The 18520-nt window shown below is 39.5% G+C and overlaps 1 protein-coding gene across 3 annotated transcripts in view; it reads right to left on the bottom strand.

Moving 5' to 3' along the window:
- CADM2 (cell adhesion molecule 2) overlaps positions 1-18520 on the bottom strand; it is a 625008-nt gene that overhangs the window by 205924 nt on the left and 400564 nt on the right. The gene's annotated exons all lie outside the window — the stretch shown is intronic.

The following is an 18520-nucleotide window of genomic DNA, read 5'->3' as shown; positions in this document are numbered from 1 at the left end:
GCTAAGTTAAAAAAACCAAAACAAATAAGCACACACCCACACCCACACCCTGCCTTAAGCTGTTTGCAATAAACTCTTTCATTGCATGTCTATTTGGAAAACATGCCTTCTGACCACAAGGCTTCTTTACACCAAATACTAAGCAAGTTCAGACAATCTTGTGTGAATTCTGATGCCAACTTGAAGGCCCTCAAAGTACTCTTTGAGCCTTCGTTTGTAATCCAACACTAAGTCACTAAGCTAATTTTTATGAGATGTTTCAGAATCATTCTGTATTTTCCCCAAACTGGCCTGGCTTTATTTAAAAAACAATCGATCCCCTTCAGGCTTCCCAGCACATAAAAGTGAACGTTTACAGGATCGAGATTCAAATACATAATCCATACAAGCCTGATGCTTCACTTCTTTACATGAGAAAGCTGTAAAACCCTCAAATGAAATTCTCTGCACAGCGTAGACAACTACAGCACATTACAGAAGGAATTAGACAACTACAGCACAATACAGAAGGTTTGCTCTAGCCAAAGAAGTTTGAAGCTGAGAATGGGAAAATATACATAGCTTTGACATAAACACTGACAAACTCACATTAAATGCAACCTGTCATAGTTATAAATCAAACTCCTCTCCTCTCATATGGAACTTGGTTTATGTTGCTGTAATGTAATAATACTTATACCAGAGATAAACAACTTTTCCAATTTATAACACTTTCTACTGAGTAATAACAAAGTATTTGAAAAGTTATTCAATTTCCCTCCTGACAGTATTAAACAATGAGGAAAAAGATATAGCTCTCCTAAGTTTACCAAATATATATTTTAAAGTGTAACAGTCAATATTCCACACTGCAAAAATTACTTCTCAAAATTTTATTGCAGCTAACAACCACAGCGCTCCGCATCCTTCCTCATGAAAACTCAAGTCTCCCAAAAGCCCAAATCCTACCATCATTCTCTGTCATCTGCCAGTTCCCTGACAAGTCTCTTACATTACTGCTGACTTCATTTCCTCCATCCTGCCTGAACCAACCAGATCAACGCTGAAGCTGCAGTTAATTCAACCTGTTATGTTTTATACTGACCAATACCTAAACTTTCTACGTGTGCCCTATTCCTGCAGCACTGTCATGCAAACACCATCCAGATCTTCCTTGGAATCCACAGCATTCACACCCAGAACCTGTGGTGCATCTACATGCCTTGCCTCCTGGCTTGTGTAGCCTCCTGTTAAGGCTTAGAGCAAGGACCTTTTTGGGGACATCCCTGTCCATGTAGAATATTAAGCATATCTGCTGGCTAGAGATGACCAGCACCAGGACCTTGAGACAGACAAAAGGATATTATGCTGTGCTGGAGACAGGACTCAAGAAGCTCTCCCTAGAAGGTTTTGCCCACTGCCACTATAAACCACTTATTTCCCACTGTCACTTAACACTCTGCTCCCTGCTTCAGTTATGGAGCTCTGCCTCTTGTTAGTAACAAACAAAATGAGACAAGGCACAGGAGTGCAAGAGACCACTGAATGTCATCCAGGGTGCTAGGAAGTCACCTACTCAAAGTGCTGTTTGGACACCCACTCATTCACAAAACTATTTTCCATTTAGGAATCTACATAAACCAAGGAACATGCACAGTTCAACTCAAAATTACTAACAGAAAGGTTTGGAAACTTTAAAGAGAAGACTGGCAATAGTACAACCCTTTTACGGAAGATTCATCTTCTGTTTAATTCCCATTTCACCTGAGAGATTAAATCCAATTCATGGGGAAAGGAAAGTGCTGGCAATTCATAAATCCATGCATTTACAGAGAAGCAATCCAAAATGCTGGCATACACATTTTTGGTCAATAAAATAGATTGTAAAATCTGGAGAATTATATCAAACAGCACATGAACTCTCTGCTCTTGTTTCTAACAGGACAGTATTCTTGCATTACTTTGGAATGAACAAGTGGGATGGCCCTATAGAATCAACAGAATGTTTTCTTATATTTTCTCTGCTTAGTCTTTGAGCATTTTTATATTTACATACTGTTGGGGGAAATTAACGCACTGGTAAATATAACAAACCATCACAATGAAAGAGAAAAGGGAAAAATGACTGGAAAAAGGGAAATATAACCCCCATTTTCAAGAAAGGGAAAATAGATGACCCGGGGAATTACAGACCAGTCAGTCTCACCTCTGTGCCTGGCAAAATCTTGGAGCAGATTCTCCTGGAAGGCATGCTAAGGCACATGAAAAACAACAAGGTGCTTGGTGACAGCCAGCATGGCTTCACTAAGGGGAAATCCTGCCTGACCAATTTGGTGGCCTTCTATGATGGGGCTACAGAACTGATGGACAGGGGTAGAGCAGTTGATGTCATCTACCTGGACTTGTGCAAAGCATTCGACACTGTCCCACACGACATCCTTGTCTCTAAATTGGAGCGACATCAATTTGATGGATGGACCACTCGGTGGATAAAGAACTGGCTGGATGGCCGCATGCAAAGAGTTGTGGTCAATCGCTCAATGTCCAGCTGGAGACCAGTAACGAGTGGTGTCCCTCAGGGATCGGTGTTGGGACCGATCTTGTTTAACACCTTTGTTGCTGACATGGACAGTGGGATTGAGTGCGCCCTCTGCAAGTTTGCCGATGACACCAAGCTGTGTGGAAGGAATGCCATCCAGAGGGACCCTGACACGCTTGTGAGGTGGGCTGATGCCAACCTCATGAAGTTTAACCATGCCAAGTGCAAGGTCCTACACCTGGGTTGGAGCAATCCCAGGCACAGCTACAGGTTGGGCAGAGAAGAGATTCAGAGCAGCCCTGCAGAGAAGGACTTGGGGGTGCTGGTTGATGAGAAAATGAACATGAGCAGGGAGTGTGCGCTTGCAGCCCAGAAAGCCAACCGTATCCTGGGCTGCATCAAAAGGAGCATGACCAGCAGGTCGAAAGAGATGATCCTGCCCCTCTACTCTGCTCTTGTGAGACCTCACCTGGAGTATTGTGTGCAGTTCTGGTGTCCTCAACATAAAAAGGACATGGAACTGTTGGAACAAGTCCAGAGGAGGCCACGAGGATGATCAGGGGACTGGAGCACCTCCTGTATGGAGACAGGCTGAGGAAGTTGGAGCTGTTCAGCCTGGAGAAGAGAAGGCTGCGTGGAGACCTCATAGCAGCCTTCCAGTATCTGAAGGGGGCCTATAGGGATGCTGGGGAGGGACTCTTCATTAGAGACTGTAGTGACAGGACAAGGGGTAACGCGTTAAAACTTAAACAGGAGCAGTTTAGGTTGGATATAAGAAGGAAATTCTTTCCTGTTAGGGTGGTGAGGCACTGGAATGGGTTGCCCAGGGAGGTTGTGAATGCTTTATCCCTGGCAGTGTTCAAGGCAAGGTTGGACGAGGCCTTGGGTGATATGATTTAGCGTTAGGTGTCCCTGCCCACAGCACGGGGGTTGGAACTAGATGATCTTAAGGTCCTTTCCAACCCTAACGATTCTATGATTCTAAAAAAAACCAAACCCAACCAAAAAGACATGCAAAGATTAAGACATCCATGTCACAACTCTTCCTGTTCTTTGTAAAGGAAATACAGGGGAGAAGCAAGTGATAATAACAAAGACAAATGACAGCACCAAATGCCTCTAGGACCAGACAAATGAAAGCAAAGTTTTGAGTGCTTTCACTAAAACACAACTCTTCCTCAAAGGACAGACTGCCTCTAAACAGTTTCCTATTATTTAGGCTGAACCACCCAACAGGAAGCACCTCAGACTAAAGAAATAAAGAGAGAAAACTGGGAGATTTTGTGTAATCATCAAATGCTAATTTAGCACATAGAAGGAGGGCAGCAAGGACACCACTGTAAATTCAGATTTATCACTGTTGTAGAGATGAGAAAAACAGACCAAAAGCTGGATATGAAGAGCATTTGCATGCATGAGACATGCTCGTGAAAAGATTTGGCTAATTCAATTAGTGAACAGAGAAGAAACAAGCAAAATATTTGCATGTTAATGGAAGGCATATGGACAGCAAGAAGCAGGAACTATAGACAAGTGCCTTCTGTTACAGGATGAGAAGTAAAATGGAATAGTAACCATGTGTAGAACACAAGAGCATGAATTTTTCATTAAGGATAAAAGTAAAGGTGAAGTTACCAGGTCCTAGCAGCAACTGCATGATAAAAAGAGAGGGCGGGAACTATTGGGGGGGGGGGCAAATTAATTTTGAAGATGCTGGTAGATGGGATTTTATTGGGAATTATTGTAGTTCCTTTGATCTAGATTTGGTTGTGTAACAGACAGACCTTGACAATGCTTAAGAAATGTTGCTAGGAGTGTCAAGACCTCTTAGCAGCAGGATGCTCAGGAGACCCTCTAAAACCAATACTGATGCTGATTAGGATGTTCCTAAAGCAAGGCTTTTTACTGCTGGTTTCACTTTGTAGATACCATATCCAACACAAAAAAAGAGAACAAAAGCAGCACAAATCTAACCAGAAATTGCATTTACCATCTCTCATGATGTGATATATAAAGTATCATATTTATTTTAGTGAAGGTCGATGATAAACCAACAGACTTTGAGAGGTGGGAAGAAACATACTCCCAGTACCCTCAGCAGTGCTAAATACTCTGTCAGCAGCAAATCTAAAGAAATAATTTTTATTAGAAGGAAATATATGAGACTTTGGCATTCTAGCTTGGAATCACCCAGAAGACTTCCCAATAGATTTTGCTCCTGGCCTCTTTTCTGTCCCAAGGATTGAAAAAGCATCTTAAAGATATTCTAAGCAAGGAGAAACCTTATGTCAAGATCACAACAGGTTCCTGTATCACCTATGAGAGAGGCAGACACAAAAGCTAGCTGAAGCAGCTGGTATTCCCCCTTCTTATATATAATTTACCTCAATGCTATATTATGTTTTGTCCTTTCACAACTTTGTTCCATAAATGCAAAAAACCTACATTAAGTGAATATACCCTTTTACCCATAATCTTACATTCTGATAGGCTAAATGGTCTGCCAAACAAGAAATTAATCTCTTCTGGTCACTGAAGCACTGGAATGGATGTTGAGCTCCCCATGACATCACATGAAGTTATTGACAGGGTAACAAGCTGTGTCTCTAAAGGAGCAGCAAGTCTGGTTTGAGTGATACGGCACATATTCAAAGAAGAAGAAACATTCCTTGGCTGTCACGGATCACTGTGAAAATTCTCCAGCAAGGAGCATGCCTGAATCCCAGGAATTCCCAAGGGAAGTCTGAGTAATATAAAATAAAGCTATGAATGCCTTTAAATAGAAAGAGATACACATGAACATTTTAAAGGCCATTACAGATGCAGTGATGAACTAAAGAGTGTGACAACAAGCATACTGGTAACAAATTATGGAATAGGATTTATAATGTATGCAGCAGGTCAGAAGACACACATAAGGCACTTGTGGAATTATACGCAAGAAAGGTGTACACCCCAGGAAATACCCAATAAAGTCCTTGAAAGATACATATCTTGGCCAAATGCCACACTGCTGGATACGTAGCATGAGAATGACTATATGTAATTAGTACAGACAAAGTAACAAGCCAACTACAAAGTGAATTAAAAATGGCCAGCAGAAAATTATTATAATAAGAAAGATGCAAAAAGCCACCTGTCGTGATTATTATATTTGAAGTATAGCTGCAATTTAGATTAGGCATTCTGTATTTTTTTAATCCCACTGCTTGCTGTTTTAGCACCACTAAACAGCATTGCACTTGCTAAATATCAATTGTCTTGATGAAAAAGCTCTAGCTAATAAATTCACTGTCAAGTCATCGTGGAAATTACCAATAAGAGGTGAAAGAAGGGATCAGAAACCCTGGCATAGTCAACTGAGACCAGCAAATTAATACAAAATTAACAAACATAGATCAGTCAAGTCTAATCTGATCTCTGGCAGACAACAGAAATCCACTAGTTTAATCTTTACCTAAATGTGTTAGAATGAGAACCCATAAACCTGCCATGTAACTTACACAGAATACACCAGCACAGAAACATGAACCTGTTTGAGGAAGAAGAGACTTGAGGGGAGTCTTTAATGCTTGGGCTTTCTTAAAGGATGCCACTCTTTTATATTATAAAATAATTTTACAAACAGATGGCATGAACAAGCTAATGACAAAACCTTTAGGGGTATCATTCATACAGAAGAGGACCAGTGTATCTCACAGAAAGTGATATGGTAGATGAACAAACTTTAGGACTGCAACAATAGAAATCAGAAAAAAAACCAACCTTGCACTTAGGGATTAATAACCAAAATTTTAGCTTTAGACTAGAATCTCATCAGCTGGGAAGAACTGAGCAGAAGACACATTTTCTAATTTATCAGACTCTGAAAAAACAGTATGAAGAAAGCAGTCATAAAACAAGCCAGTTGTAGGAGGGCTTGACAGAAAAGATCCAGTGAACCCCAGGTAAAACACTGCAGACCATTCTGCTCGCTTCATTCAACACAAGCCAGTTAACACCGTGACATGCTGGAAAGGTATGATGTAGCTTAGGCCATCCTGGAAAGAGAACAGGCTTAAGAATATCTGGCTGTCTACCAAAACAAAGACTGAGAGAAGCCATGACAGGTGCCTGTGCATTACTCATGGAGATAAAAAATGAGAGGAAGAAGATGATCAGCTTACAATTAAAGATAATCTTGACATTAGAGATAATTATGTGCATAAGCTGCTTCAGAAGAGTTTAGAAACTCAATTGCAATGGAAGCGTCCAGTTTCCCTAATTGGACAACTAGCTGAGGAGGAAAACAAACCAAACAAAAGAACCCAATCAACCAACCAATAAAAACCACAAAACAACTGAACAACCAAAATTCCTATTTTTTCAGAACAATGCATATATAGAGGAGGTAATACGTGATGCCTATAAAGAGAGACTGGACTTGACCATCAAGAGTATCTCTTAGAGCTGTCCACGTTTCTTAATACCATGCACAATTTGCTTTTAATAAGCAGCCAAAAGACTAGAATACTGACTGTACCTCAAGAAGTCAATCAAATGCATGTCCTTTGGAAAACATGCAACACTTCAGGTAAGACAAGTTTACTGTCGAATCTTTGATATGACATCTTATTTTAAGGAATTGTCATGGGAAATAATGCTTTGCTTTTAGCAGAAGCACTAAAGAAACTAAGATCTAATTTTTAGAAAGGTAAAATTATTAAAGTAGTTGTCACTAACTTACACAAATGACTGAATGTACTTTGAAATATATTTACATCAAATCAAGATGGTAGCTGAACATAAGAGAAGAAATAATAGACTATGGAACTGCCTCCCGTGTTACTGGAACATAGCAAAAGATGTGTGTGGGAAAGCAGGACCAGAAAGACGTGCTAGATTGGTTGGCAGGCAAAGTAGAGACAACTGTACAACACACTATGTTGCAAACACTGAGATCAGCAGGGGTGGAAGCTGTCTGAAAGTAAATGGAAGGAAAATGTTGTTAGAGCAAATTCTGAATGTGTTTCTCTGATGCTAGAACTTGTTTCCTAGCTGATGCCCCAGAAACCAGCAATCTGTAACCTCTCAACAGTGCTACAAGGCCCACTTTTTCTCCTGAGCTTCAAGAGAGAGAAAAAGCCAAAGATCAGAGGAATTTTATTATGTCTGCTCTGGAGAAGCATTTATTTCACTAGTTTGCCTCCTGGGGAATATTTATTGTTGTAGTGGGATGGGCAGTCCATTACAATCATCATTACAAAAATTAAATTCTGTAAGAGAAACCCAACCATGGAAGGAAAGAAAGCTCATTAATCCTATTCATTTCTGTACGTAACATTATCCGAGAAGAATGTTAAATTATTAGTTCATTAGTTTTATACACTTGTAGATTCCTAAATGTAAATGGAGATCAATGTAGGGATTGATATTTTCCCTTTCATTTCAGAGCTGCTACTTGGGAAGCATTAGCTGACACACTTTACATTTCCAGAAATCAGTGGCAAACAAGTACACCAAATACTATTCTGCAGAACAAATGAAAATGAAACCTTCTGAAGGAAACAAAAAAAAGAAACAAAGGGATTGCAGACAATGGACATCTTGAATCTACTAAGGCTGGCATGAAAAGGTAAAAATTTCTTCCTTAAGAAACTCATATAAAATTGTTTCTAGATCCAACTACAATAAATTCTTTTAAGTATTTCCTCTAATGCACCACATGCAACATGTATATAGGAGTAATAATAATTATTAAAAAAAATTAAAATCACATGAATACACCCCTCACAAATGAAAAAGGGTTGCACTGCTCTCAGCAACAGCTAACAAATGAAAAGCAAACCTGTGGGAGACTACTCGAATGTACTGTATTGTGCACAGGTACTGACACAAATCAGGAGCCTATAATCTTATCTTTGCTTACACAATCTAATCCATCACAGTTAGGAAAGCTAGAATTTGGCAAACTGCAGTGACTTCTAATGGCAGCTGTAACAGACATGGGGATCTGTAAAGCCCTGGTGGAACCGCTACTGCTGGCTGCTGCAAAAGCCCACTGCATTTGTAGTCATCACAAACGATTCCTTTCCATTGCTCTCTTTCCAGTGCTTCCCTCCCTTCTGACAGCTTCATTTTATTTTGGACTACTTAATTCTCTTGCTCATTTCCCTTTGAGGGATTTTTGTCAAGATACAGCATTTTAAAGATTCCTATCATATTTTATAAACCACATAAAAATGTAGACGGTTGCTAGGTTGGAATCATGGTTTTTAGTTTGTTATTAGCTCTTCAGGGAGCCCATAAATAAAGTGCTGATATACAACAAATGAAAGATCCAATATTTAAAGTGTTTTTTCTTCATCACTAAATCTTTTATCAGTTTCAGAGATACTGTCATTATAAATGTTCATCATGGAAAAAAAAATAATCATTAATTATCATTACAGTACTTAGAATCTGTGTCCGATCTCATAGAATCAGGCTTCTAAAAAAAGAAATCCTAAAACCTTCTGTCCTGGGGTACAGCTGCTGACATACTTTCAGCTACAGCAGTCTGTGAAGACCAGGAACACACCTGTGCATCTGTTTAGCTTTTCGAGAGCCAGCGACTGTTTCCAAAACATAAGTTACATAGGTTCTTACTGAAATTGGCCATTACTTGCAATAGGCCAGAGAGTTCTGGTTCTTTTACGTGAGATGAGAAGCTGCATAAAGACAACATTATGTTGCTAGCTATTTTTTGTAAGATATGAAATTCACTTTATCAGCTTAGTGGAAAAGGAGTTGTGTGTTCTGCAATCAGGTGAGTAGTGAGTGATGTTAATCCAGAATCAACAATCTGAGGCGCATGGAAAGCGAACATTGCCTATTTCCCCCCTTCATCTCTAATGATCCATCAAATCTTGTGGTTGATAGATTCACATAAATAATCCCATGATTGTTTCTAATCATCCCAGATTTTTGAGCTAGTAGTGTATGAACAGCACAGGAACAAAAATCCCTACATAATACTCTGCTCAAGTATTTCTCACTACCTTTCTCTTATATGCAGTCAGTCCATAATTTAATGAAAATGTGAGAAAGACCTTGAAGTTATTAGCCCTTGAAAGAATCCCAGAGTAATGTAGAAAATAATCCTTACTTATAATGAACTTTTAGAGATCCTGTACACAACAGTGGTAGCACACACCGAAGTCTTAGCACGCACCAAAGGCTTAACTTCCTTTCTTCTGTTCCCATGCCTGAACAAGAAACCAAGCTAGTACTAATATAAAGCACAAAATGTTAGCAATGATAGTGAATCCTCAGCCATTTAAACACCATGTGTTGCAATGACACTGCCACTAAAATAAAACGAATTCTCTGAAGATCTGGTCTCACACAGAGATTTAAGAAGCAGATCTTGAGAACTAAGCTAATGTGGAGAATCGGTGCAAGTCCTACGTGTTTTAAAAAGAATATTTGGAGAGAAAAAGAAATCTTTCCTTTTATTTAAAAGCACTCTCTCCACTTCCTTTGGTTAAAAAAGCATACTGGAACAAAGCCAAGCCTGAAAGAAAAGCCCATGCTTTAAAAAGCATCTATAACTATAAACAGAGAAGTAAAAACCAGTGATGAAGAGTTTGCTGTAACCTATACACCAACTGAATCTTTTCTTCAGGCTTTAGATATTATTATCAAATTCCTTTTCTCTATCAGAAACTTTGCCTCAACAATGTAGATGCTTGGGACAAAGAGAAGCTGATAACCTGCTTCAAAGCAGCAGCTCCATTCAACTTCCAGATAATAGGAAATCATGCCCAGCAATTCCACAGCATTTATAAAATATGGTGAACACATCTTGGGTACTCACTATACCCTTTTCATTATGTTGAAATTAAAAGTCCAGACTCTCAAGCTAAGTGTTCTGTCTGTCTGGAATCTGAAAACTGACTTCACTGGGTCAGCACACAGCATTGTGTCTGTGTCTCCTATGTTCACAATACTTTCATGTCCCAAATGCAATGTACTGCGTATGAAAATTCTTTGCAAATAGCCATAAAGGCTCAATGCTCAGTACTACGACCAGATTTACAACAGTATATCCATTCAGATAGCTAATAAAACAACTAAATTTCCAGCAGAAATCTATTCAAGTATGGCAAGCTATCCTAATAGGCTGCTTTTTACAGTCTGGTCTCAAATACTTAACAACCAAACAAGGGCACACAAATTGAAAAAAGGCTATCAGAATTCATATTAAGCACTGTGGAGAGAAGAGTTGCCTACCTGCATGCTGGGGAATAAAAACTGACAAAATGCTTTAGTTGATGATAACCAGGTCTACCTCAAAAGGGAACATCCTCCCCCGAGTCTCTCTTCCATAACTGTGTTGCTCTTCACAAGAATGAAAACAAACATTACCTTACTCCATCCCAAACTCTTCTACATTGCTTATTAAACTATTTAGTCAATAAATGACTGACATGTTGGCTCAGCATAGATGTCTCTCAAATGAAAAGGGCACATCAACAGCAATAGCCTGCCCCTACTTATCTCTTTCCAGTGAGGCTCTGTACTTTTCTTTGCTATTTCTATGCTGCTTTTTATAACCTGGAATTTTAATGAGCATGTTACATTACCAAAACTCTTATTGGCTGATTCGTTTACATCTAGTCTGGAAAACATACCAAAATAAAACACACTAAAACCAGGAAAATAGACATACAGGCTTGTACAACTTGTGCTTCCAGCACTGCTATCTAGTCCCTCAATCTATGAAAGAAAAAGCTGATTTGTGTTTTTGCAGTCTCCTTAGTATGCAGCAAAACTTCAAACCTTGAATGGCAGAAGGATTCTGAACAGAACTACATCAGTGAACATTTGGTCTGCGTAAAAAAGCATCATGTGAAAATCTTAGTTGTCTCAATAATGGCAAGAGCTTACGGATGGTACAGGGCCAAGTATTTCCAAAATATAACTGCAAAAGGTAAAGAGCAGTGAGGAATGTGAAACATCTATCACTACGACTATGATTGCCACTTTCTCCCTCTAAAGATCCCCTGGAGTTTAAAACCAAACCAACCAAACAAAAAACCCAAGCACCACATTTTCATATTTGGAGGCCAACCATTAAAAGTTGAAAATTCCATATTCTTTTCACCAAAATAGAACAAGAACTGGACAAACACAGAAATAATTGCCTACCTATCTAAATTTACCAAATAACTACCCCTGTATATGTGTTGACAGCAAAAGCGTGTAATGAGGAACAATGTTTCACGCGTGCCTTCACAGTCCTTTTACGCTGTCATTATAGTAATTTTCAAACTTTCTTTTTTTAGCTTTTCTGTGCACTGTCTTCACAAAAAGCATCACATTTGGTTCTTCATCACCACTTTCTTTTCCATCAGAACCACTGAATATGCGAAAACTCTGGCCTTAAGTGACATGAGAAATCACAGAGGAAAACTGTGGCAGACCTAAGAATGAAATCCAGACCTTTCAAACTCAGAGGTTTAGCCACTGGACATGGTTTAATCAGCAGAAAAAGTCACTGGACTTCAGAGGTTATGAACTACAGGGCAGGGAATACCAACAAGACAGTAAAGGAATGCTTATTAAGACTTCATTAGCTTTGCTGTTCCTCCTTGACCCCACCCCCAAAGTACAATTATTTATAAACACCAAAAATGTCTTTATTACCTTAAGGTGACATATGAAAATTCTACCTTTAGAAGGTGAAACTATATCAAGAGAAGATTTTATAAAGAAGAGCTCTTTTACTTCAATAGCACTAGAATATCTGAAAAAAATTCAATCAGGCTTCAGATCATGCTATGTGTCCTGGGTTCAGCAGTAGCAGTCATTTTTCTCCTCCCTGGTAGCTGGTGCAGTGCAGTGTTTTGACTTTCGGCCTGGGAACAGAGCTGATAACAATGATGTTTTGGTTTGGCCAAGGACTTTGTAAGCCTCATGCTCTGCCAGGGAGGAGGGGAAGCCGGGAGGAAGCAGAGACAGGACACCTGACCCAAACTGACCAAAGAGGTATTCCATACCACAGCACGTCATGCCCAGGATGGAACTGGGAGCTACCTGGAAGGGCTGGGACTGCAGGGTTGGAGGAGGTATCGGTCAGAGCTTCGTTGGGCTGGGGGGGGGGCGAGTTATTGGTCAGCTGGTGGTGAGATGATGTATTCTCTTCCCTTGTTATTTCCTTTATCATTATTATCATTGGTGGTAGCAGCAGTGATTTGTGTTATACCTTAGTTACTAAATTGTTCTTATCTCAACCTGTGGGAGTTGCATTCTTTTCAATTCTCTTCTCTGTCCCTCTGTGAGTAGGGGGAGGGCAAGAAGAGGGGGCGGAGGGGGGAGTGAGTGAAGGAGCTCTGCCTGGTTTTAAACCACGACACTATGCTACTACAACAGCCTTGGAAAGTTTTTTGTAATGACCTTGTATTAAAGGTGGAATATGACAGGTTTTTCATTTCTACATGTCTCAATGGTGAAAGCTTGTAACCATAAATACATGCTCTTTCAAACTCATGTGAGTTATGGAGTTTCCCTAGGCTCTATATTGGATTCACACTTTCAACATCTATTCACTTCCACTAGTTTGTATTTTTTGCCATAATGTTGCAGTGTGTCATTTTTATGCAGATGATACGTTGAGTTATCTATCCCTCAATAAGGAAAAGTCTGTGACAGCAGAGCTAATGCCTGACTGATGTTAATAACTGAACAGCTCAGAACTTTGTGAAGATAATGCAAATAAGACAAATAGCAGCATTTGGGTCTCCTTTGTGTACATTTATTTCATCCTGCTCTTAACATGGACAGCTGCTGTGTTACTTGCGTGATTTCAGGATAAAATCATAGAATGATTTGGGTTGGAAGGGACCTTAAAGCTCATCCAGTTCCAGCCCCCTGCCATGGGTAAGGACACCTTCCACTACAGCAGGCTGCACCAAGCCCCATCCAGCCTGGCCTTGGACACTGCCAGGGATGGGGCAGCCACAGCTTCTCTGGGCAACCTGTGCCAGAGTCTCACCACCCTCACAGGGAAGAATTTCTTCCTGACATCTGATCTAAATCTTCCCTCTTTCATCTGAAAGCCATTTCCCCTTGTCCTGCCTCTGCCTGCACTTGTGAAAAGTCCCTCTCCAGATTTAAGGCCCCCTCTGTGTACTGGAAGACTGTTATAAGGTCTCCCCTGAGCCTTCTCTTCTTCAGTCTGAACAGCCCTGACTCTGTCAGCCTGTCTCCATAGAAGAGGTGCTCCAGCCCTCTGAGCATCTTCATGGCCCTCTTCTGGGCTCACTTGAGCAGGACCACATCCCTTTTGTGTTGGGGACCCCAGAGCTGTATGCAGTAGTGCGGGGGGGGGGGGGTGTCTCATGAGCAGACTAGAGGGGGAGAATCACCTCCCTCAATCTGCTGGTCATGCTTCTCTTGATGCAGCCCAGCTTATGGCTTTCTGCGCTGGGAGCACAGACTGCTGGCTCATGTTGCGCTTTTCATCACCCAACAATCCCCAAGTCTTTCTCATCAGGGCTACTCTCAATCCAGTCTCCAGTCAGCCTGTATTTGTGTTTGGGATTGTCCCAACCCAGGTGCGACACCCTGCACCTGGAAGTTTTGAATTTAGCCTTGAATGAGAAATATGCTTGGCTAATTACAAATACTGAAGAAAGGATCCCAACTATACGCCCTTCATACAGGGAGTTCTGGTCAACACAATTTATCCTGGCTTGGCTTTCCATCAAAACAAATGGATGAATTAAACCTATTATTTACCAAGATAACAAATACTTATATAGAGCAATGCAATAAACTCTACCATATGCTGCAAGAAAAAAAAAAATATAATCAAAGAGCTGATTGAATAAGAACATATCCATTGATGAAGATCTCTAGAAACAAATTGATTCCTAACTAAAGGACAACATGAGACAGTGCACAACTACGCAGAAAATAACAGAGTATATTTGTATAATATTCTTCACAGGATCCCTCATGACTTGAATTTCAAACAAGCTGATACCAATTTCACTGATATAATGAGAATAAACAAAATAAATCAAGTGAATAAAGTCCAGAGTGATCTTTGCCTCTTGGATAAGATGCATTTTGACAGTGTATCAACTGCTATGATGATTTTTATTAGAGACTGAAATGTATGCTTTAAGTACTGTTGTTAAAGTTAAATTTAATCTTATGTTTCTGAAGTAACATTAGTCTTCTGTTTTAAAAGCAAAGCAGAGACAAAATACCTCTGTATTTGTAGAAGAGATGACTGAAGAAAAAAACCAACCACATTTCCATGGAACTCAAAATTAAGGACAATTTCTTTGGGACACAGATGTAATACAAGTCAAGAAAAAGATGTGCCTCAAAAATCTCCTAGATAGCCAATGGGCTACAGAAAACAGTCCTGTTAATATCAAACTTGTGAGGCAAGTTAAATAGAATTAAAGGCATTTATAGTATTTAAAGTGCAGTATTAATTCAGAAAAAAGTTTGAAGGTATCCCTCATTAATAGGAAATCCCCTAGAGCCCAGGAAAGTACAGCTTTTATAACAGTTTTGGAGAGACAATATAGGTTTTGTATATATAGACTGAGTGGGTAACACAGTAGTATTTCGTTATGAGAAGCAGTGGGACTATGATAGGAATGTTATTTCTCCTTGAGAAAATTAAAAAAGAGCTTCACACATAGCTAGAATGGGGGAAAGGAGCCTGGCAGAAATACCTACCAATCCACCATGTTTTATGTAGATTGGACAGTATGAATCCTGCAATGTTAAGGCAGTTATATCTTCCCCTCTGCAAAAAGTCTCTCGTGGGACTTGTGACTCCTCTTGGGAATTTCATGATTTCTGATCTGTGGGCCTCAGAAGTCTTAGGAAAAGAAAGGAATTTTGCACGTCTCAACGTGAGAGATCTCTCTGGAGGACTTGCTTTCTCCTCCTGCAACAGCAGTTGGCATTTACAATCTTTTCTTTGAATAGGAGGTTGCCATATTCATCCACACCATTCCCAATGCCAGAAAAACTACCAGAAATTCCAATTTAAGTTTTGATGGGTTAGAAAGCCAAGTGTCTAACTGCATGAGGTTAGTGGGGCAGCTCTGGAAATAACTTATTAATAGCAGCTGACATGAAACGCACCATAGAGTATAGAAGAACTCCAGCCCTCAATTAATCACATTTGAATGAAGACACTCAGCCTCTCTCTTTCACCTGCTGACTGAAAATTGACACATCATTAGCAGCTCTGGCAAGAGCATTGAGCCTGGAAACCATTGCTAACTGTTGCCAGAAGATATCTGCAACAATATTGTCACCGAAACCTCAGGACAGCCCTTCTTAAGAGATCAAGAGGTCTTCAAACTAGTGCTTTTGATTGAGGAAATGCTCATTTATAGAGCTCAAGTCAAACAAATCTCATCCTGTGTGTTAAGGAACAGGTCTTAAAATATTCTTTTACTGAAACACCTCTGGTCAGATAGCCAGATTTTTAGATGGCAATCTCTGGTTTCTGCTTCATCAAATTCAGTTCTACAAATAACAATTCTGATGTTTAATATTACCCCTTGCTCTTTCAAGTTCTTTTGAATTAGACTCCTTGGAAATGACCCAAGTGTTCTGTTCAGAACATGAGTGCCCTGTAGCATCATCTGCCTAAGACAGTCCAAAGCAAGATCCTTCCTTCTGTGCAGAAACAAAGTATTTACCCTTTCTGAAAGCCACCAAAATTTCTGATGCAATTTCTTCTAGGTAATTTAAAGCATAAAAAAGAAATAAACCCATGGTGAAACAAAGAACTTATAGCAATAATCTAACCTGGCGCTCTGGAATCTCTGACCCTTGAGGTACTTTGATTTGATTGGAAGGCTCTGAGCAACCAGATCTAAGTGGGCCTTGCACAGTGGTTAGGTCCTGCCGACCAGCAGACAAGATGACCTTGTAACCTAAACTGATCTCAAGTGCCACAAATTTAAGGTAACTAGAGTCCAGCAGTTGCTTTACACCACTTGACAGAAACAGCCTTCAACAAAGTCTGAGAAAATGCTTAAGGAAAGAGCATTGAATGCAGTTTTTGAGAAGAAGGGCTCTAATGTTTTGCTTACAGACAATCCCACAAGGATAGAGAGGGAAGTTAGAGACCAGCAGGAATTTTCTCATGCTAACAAAGAATGAACAACATTTCAAGACAGGTGGTCCGATAGAATGCCACCTACTGATGTGTTCTGGAAGCCCCAGAACTCGGGGCAGGCATGGGCGTCAACTTCACCTTGCTGAAAATGCAAGCACAAATTCCCAAATTTCAGAAAGCAGAGATAAAAATCCATAAAGAGGAGCACAGACATAAGAGTTCTGGATTTCAGGGAGGTAATTGCTGAAAGAGAAACTCCTCCTGCAACAAAGCATTCCCTTAGTTGTTAGCTGCCGTATTCCAATGCTGTATTAGGCAGCTGCTTGCCAGCTAAGTGTTATACTTCAAAAGGAGGAACAGATCCTTCTTTACTGCTTAGACAGTGGAATTTGAAAAGCATCAACTTCTTTATGTCTTCCACCACAGGAGATAACAAGATGGGCCTTATTCTTTTGGCAAAAGTCAGAACTATTGCAGGAGTGAATTCAGTGTGGATATTGGGTACCTCTGTCACAGGACTGTTCAGCACCAGAAGAAAAACTGATCAACTCTTGATAGCACTGTGCAATTTACTGAGCAAGAAAATTCCAAACATAGGTACAGGTATGAGTTTCCACAGCTACAGATTATGAGATTTTCTCTCATTACAGTGTCAACCCCTGTTTACTATATATAGTTTCACTTGTTTATTCAATATGCATGTGTACTTCTGAATTAAGGGTGTGCTAACGTTCACAGATGAGTGGGGCCTATGAGTAATTCCGACTCATTCTATAATTGCTGCGCCTCCAGGGCAGTTTCTGTTTGAATGGCAATATATGGGTACATGAAGTAATCACTGAATACTGATGAAATTGTGCTTATTTGTGCTTCCCTGGATGTATTAGCTTGGGTTTTTTGTTGATTATAAAGGTCCTAAACTCTTGACCATTGTCTCACTGCATCACAGCTGAATACATAACAGTACAGAAAAGAGTAAAGCAAACTTCATAGCATGCATAGACAAATATGTGAATTCGACTTTATCCACTCCCCTTGTTCATCCAATGCATGCAAAGTTTCTGAGAAAAAGATCTTAAAAAAAGCCATGCAAGGGCTAAAAAGCCCCTAAGCCGTTTTTTAATTATTATTTGCATACACAAACACCATCAGCCAGCTGTTGTTTTTTGATGATTATTATTGTTCTACATCTTCAAGCTAGTCAATGTATATAGTTGAGCTTCACAAACTGAGCTTTAACTCCCGAATTACATGTAAAGAAGCATAAATATTTGCCTTAAAATCTGATGTTTAAATATCAAACAACTGAACTTTTTCTACCAGAAATGTTAGATAAGTTTGAATAAAATACATCTTTTCAGGATTTTCTATTAAAATATAAGTTCATATATATATATACACATACATATGCATATATATAGATATCTATAAGTAAAAATACACCCTTCAGGTTACATTTCCTGCATCACTGCTTTGTTGAAATTCAGGAAATGGTTTAAAGCACAACTGACCTTACATGATTAGTTCTGAATGGTTTACTTCTTTGTCACACTGATTTGTGACAATCACCTTGCTGCTCTGAAGTCGTAAACCTCTGCAGAGATTATAGCATGCCTTTATATATATATATATATATATATATATATATATATATATATATATATATATATATAGGTATGCTGTCAGAAACAGTAATGATTATTTTTATACTACCATGAAAAGATGGGAAATACTTAGGAGACACTTATGTTCATTGTTCTCTGTTCAGATATTTATGACTATGTCTGGCGATAAAAAAATATAAATTACATTTACATATTTATGAGTATTTTTATGTAATACCTTCATTTCTATCAAAAGGCCATCAATACCCCTAC

The sequence above is a fragment of the Pezoporus wallicus genome, unplaced genomic scaffold (genome assembly GCF_028554395.1).
Source record: "Pezoporus wallicus isolate ANWC-B61680 ecotype Strahan unplaced genomic scaffold, APGP_CSIRO_Pwel_v1 contig_229, whole genome shotgun sequence".
In the NCBI taxonomy this organism is placed as follows: Eukaryota; Metazoa; Chordata; class Aves; order Psittaciformes; family Psittacidae; genus Pezoporus; species Pezoporus wallicus.
The sequence above is the reverse complement of the archived record's forward strand: the minus strand, read 5'-3'. Positions and strand labels throughout refer to the sequence as shown.